Here is a 5,000-nt window from a genome sequence, read left to right as displayed (position 1 = left end):
GTTGTTTATCACACAGCTTTGTATTTTTCTGTAGAACGTTTGGACCCAATGGATAAAATTAGGGCCAAAATTGAAGGATTTCAAACAATAGAGAAGAAATTCCCATTCTACGCTATCAAATGCCTTTTCAAAATCAATAAATATCATAAGTCCCGGGATACTCTCTTTTGCAGTGAAATCCATAATATCGAAAACTGATCTAATTGTTTCGCCGATATATCGGTCTTTCACGTATCCAGTTTGGTTATGGTGTATAATGTTTGGAAGAACATTTTTAATTCTAGTGGCGATCACTTTAGACATAATTTTTGTGTCAACGTTTACGAGAGAGATTGGACGCCAGTTCTCGATATATGAACGATCTTTTCCTTTTTTTTCTATTAGAGTAATTACCGCTTGTTTTTGAGAACAAGACATTTCACCTTTTTCAAAGCTTTCGTTCACGCATTTAAGAAAAGGATCGCTTATTAAAGGCCAGAACACTTTGTAGAATTCTATAGGAATTCCGTCATTCCCAGGAGTTTTGTTGGTTTGAAAGCTTTCGAGGATATTGTAACATTCCTCACCTGAAATTTTGTCTTCGCAGGTCAACTTTTGTTCTTCGGTTAATTGAGGTATATTCAAATTCTCTAGAAACTTTACAATGTTCTGACGGTTTTCCGCATCACTATTTGAACTTTTGTATAACTCTCGATAAAAACGTTTTTGTTCTTGAAGAATGTCATAGGGATCTGTCTTTACGACGCCGCTTATTACTAGTTTCCTTACATGCTTTTTTACATGATTTCTTTTTTCTAAGTTTAGGAAGTATTTGGTACTTTTCTCGCCGTGTTCATGCCATCGTGCTCGGGCACGGATTATTATTCCGTTGACTTTTTCATCATAAAATGATTCGAGCTTATCCTTAGCCGCATTTAAATTGTCGCCATTCGAATCATTGGGGTTCGTTTCGAAAACCTGTTTCGCTTCAGTATATTCTTTTTCAAGTTTTGATCCTCTTTCGTTTCTCTCCTTTGCCTTCTTTTTGGAATATTTTATAGCATGAGCTCTTATGTTATATTTTATCCAGTCCCAAATGTTACGGTGGTCTGAAAGTTCTTTTCGGCCTTCCGTGATCCAAATTGGTACCATTTTTGTAAGGTCATCAATGTACTCATCATCCTCCAATATGGAGGTGTTCATCTTCCAGAACCCAGGACCCTTAGCCTCTTTGTCCACGTTCCCAAATTCTAAATATATAGCAGAATGGTCAGTTCTGATGGCGGGGAGTATATTTGTGGCTTTGACCCAGTCGTGTAAATTGTTAGAGATCAACCAATAATCCAGGCGACAAAATATCGGCGGAAATTGTTGACTCCAGGTAAAACTTTTAGTTTGTGGGTTTTTAACTCTCCATATATCTACAAGATCTAATTGACTTTGGACATCATTGATGGAATTTATCACAGATTACCTAGGTGTCATTATGCCACCTTTTTTGTCCAGTATAGGATTCAGAGGACAATTGAAATCACCTCCAATCACAATATTTTCTTCTGAATCTAAATTTTCGGTCTGCAGCTTAGTTAACACATTTTTGAGGAATTTAATGATGTCTTCGTCTTTGTTTGGTGCATTAATGTTTACAAGAACATACATTTTATCTTTGATAGCAGCTTTAAGAACGATATACCTCCCCGATGTATCTACAATCTGAGAGTGAATAACGCAGTCAAGACCTTTTTTGATCAAGATTGCAACACCTCGAGAGTTTGAGCTCCCATGGGAGCAAATAAGTTCTGCACCCCATTCGTTTTTCCATTTTAACTGTGTTGACAATGTCGAATGAGTTTCTTGCAGGAATATTATATCCGAGTTTCGTTTTCGACACCACGTGAAAATTGTTCGCCTTTTTCTGAAATTGCTTAGTCCCCTCGCATTGAGAGATAGTAGATTAAGAGAATGATCGGTCATTGTAGCTGAATCGGGGAAGTGATATTATAGAAGAAGTCATATAAAACGAAAATGAAAACGATGGTATAGCAGAGTGCAAGAAAGTATAATGCACATAAACCGATAATATTCGCCTAAAACAAATTATTAATCTACAAAAAAACATACAGTAACGTATGAAGTAAGAAGTTTCCCGAGCATTCACATTTCTAATTAAACAAGAAGGGTTAAGTAGTTTAACACTTATTACACACATAAACCTTAAGCTAAATTAAACTATAGATGTGCTGTCGCGCTGTCACCGCTTTGGCTTTGGTTTCCGCTGTTTCTTGTGTCCATAATGAGACCATAGTATGGGAGATTGGTTGTTTCTTCACCTCTGTAGATTTGCCCGTTTATAATTAGCTTATAAACTTTGAAATAGGCTGTTTGCTTTCTCTGTTTGGCCTTTTTCAAGATGGGATATAACGTTTTCTGTATTTCATCAATTTCCCGGGGGAAATCATTCGCAATTGAAATGTTGGTGTTTTTCAAGTTTTTAACAAAAGACCAAACATACTCCTTGTCCTGAAAGAAGCTGAATTTAGCTATAATAGGCCTAGGTTTGGAGTTCTGTCCTCGACTGGTATTCTTCTTAGTAGGGATGCGGTGAACGCGTTCGAAACGGATTTGTTCGATATCTTCCTCTGGGATCTTTTAAATTGATCTTCAGCAGAAGTTGACTCACCTCTTCCTTCTGGAACATTAAACACTTTTAAATTTTCACGTCTTGTGTATGCTTCTAACTTGATGTTGCGGCATTCAAGATGTTTTATTTTAGCATTGAGGTCTTCCAGATTCTTTGCGTGGGTTTCCAGTGTTGCACACGTGGCGGTTGAAGACAAATTCAGGTCGACGATGTCTTTTTGAGCGATGTTCAGGCTTTCTTGTAAACTTTTGTTTTCTTTTTCCAATTCTACCACTCTACCTTGCATAGCCTCTAACTCGCCGAGTCTTGTTAGCACTTTGTCAAGCTTTTCACTGACTTCATCTAGTTTGCCGCGACAATGGCCGTCGGCTTCGTCGAACGCATCTTCCCCGTCAGTCTGAGAGCCGCTTTCCCTTAACCGTTTGCGACTATCGGCTCGGGCGTCTTCTTTTCCCATGTTATTTAAGCGAATGAAAGCCAAGCAGCCTTCGTTGATTACATTATTTTACAAGCTTTGAATTTCATTTGAAGGAGCTAGCAAGAACACGTCCGCCTTCGACGAAGGCCAGGTTACAAATCCTGAATTAAAATTAATCTTTTAGCCACCGTTAAGAAACCAACAAATTATAATTAATTTAAGATCTAATAATAGTTTAGTACTACATGTAGATCCCCCTAAAGTTAAATCATTAGCCACACTAGGTGATGGGTCTTTCAGCTTTGCTGCACCGAAACTTTGGAATAAACTTTCCAATTATATTAGAACCTCTGCCAGCATCGAAAAAAAAGAAAAAAGAAAAAAAAACTGCAAGCATAAAAAAGTAAAGAAAAAAAAAACTTTATTTAACTGTCTAGTCATTCTAGTGCTGGAGCACTAGTTTGGGACACTGTAAACTCGAAGTAACAATGAAAGCAAATCAAGTCAAATGTTAGTTTTTGAGGAGAGGGGAAACCGGAGTACCCGGAGAAAACCTCCTGGTGCAGAGTAGTTAGCATATTTTATTTATATTATTAACTCATATTTATTTCCAATTAGTGGTATATAATTATCTTACATTATTAGTATTAGTATATTTATATTTTATATTGTTAGTATTTAGGGATATTTGTTGTAATGCGCATTTGAAGTTAAAGCAATAATTGTTGGTGTTAGGGTTCATATGGTACCATAACTTTACCATTACATGAAACAGTTGGGTAGATTTGATCCTCCAAATAGCAGAGTTTGTTAGGTGTTGAAAGTGGTTGAGCCCTCTAAAGGGTTTGCCTTCTCACAGGCCTCTACTCAAGATGTTAAAATCAAGGCTCAAAACACATCATTATCTCATTTGACTATTAAATTTTTATGCATTTATTTATTGTGAATTGTATGAGCATCATTTAGAAAGAATGTGTACAAGTTTGTTTGAATCTATGTCTGCATGAAATTTCAATGTGATATTATTACAACAATAGTATATCCATTCTCTTTCAAATGCTTAAAGTGCCCCTGTGATCAAAAAAACCACTTCCTTTTTTCCTTCAGATTTTGAAAGTGTGTTTGCTTAACACCTGACTGGCAAAATTTTGAGCTTTGATTTTTATCCAAAGGCCGTTTACTTTGAGTGTAAGTTTTGGATTTCACGGTCCGCCATTACTCACGTTCAAAACTGACTGATTGGACCTGAGACGGTTGGATCCAGGGAAACGTGACGTCAGAGGCTCACTAGCTTAAAATTTCAGCGTGTGAACGCAGCTTATTATATATGCAAAGCATGAGTTTAAAAGTCTGAAAGCCCAAAACCCCCATGCTGCATATTAATTCTGCGGCGTACACACATATTGCATTCTTAAACTAGTGAGCCTTTGATGTCATTTTCTCCTCGATCCAGCTCTCTCAAGAACATAATGTTAGTAATGGCGGACCATTAAATAGGAAAATTCCAGTTAAAATAAAGAGGTGTCTTTTTGAAATCAAGGCTTAAAACGTGGGTCACTTAGTGTTTTGTTAACATAGTTTTGAAATCCAAAGAAAAATATGAATTGATTTTTTGGTCACAAGGGCACTTTAAATTGGCCCACAGACAATTCAAGGACATTTCAGTCTGCTAATTTCATTAAAAATGCTGTAGCACTTGCAATTTCTTTGTATTGTGCAAATTTTGAATTAAAATTAATAGCCTGTTTTCAACTTTGTTGCCAGGGACTTTTCTTTTTTTCTGTCTACTTGAGTAAGACAGGGACAGTAAGACCTTATTGTTCTTGCTGCAGGGAACAGAAAGAAAAGAGAACCTGGCTCCATAGATGAACTATTTTGAGGGTCAGAATTTCAAATTATTGTTCATTGCATGCTTACATTTAGTCGTGTATGAGGCTAAGTGACTCGTGCCACGTCAGCAGG

General features: G+C 36.8%; 1 protein-coding gene across 1 annotated transcript in view; it reads right to left on the bottom strand.

Annotated features, from left to right (window-relative positions):
• Positions 1-3,456: 3,456 nt before the first annotated feature.
• The window catches only part of LOC138019048 (uncharacterized), a 5,044-nt gene continuing 3,500 nt past the window's right edge, over positions 3,457-5,000 (bottom strand). Inside the window, exon 1 of the mRNA XM_068865709.1 lies at positions 3,457-5,000. This exon is cut by the window's right edge and continues 3,500 nt beyond it. The gene's annotated coding sequence lies outside the window, so the exon portion shown is untranslated.

Source organism: Montipora capricornis, chromosome 10 (genome assembly GCF_036669925.1).
Source record: "Montipora capricornis isolate CH-2021 chromosome 10, ASM3666992v2, whole genome shotgun sequence".
Taxonomy (NCBI): Eukaryota; Metazoa; Cnidaria; class Anthozoa; order Scleractinia; family Acroporidae; genus Montipora; species Montipora capricornis.
Note: the sequence above shows the minus strand (reverse complement) of the source record. Positions and strands in the feature narration are given on the sequence as shown.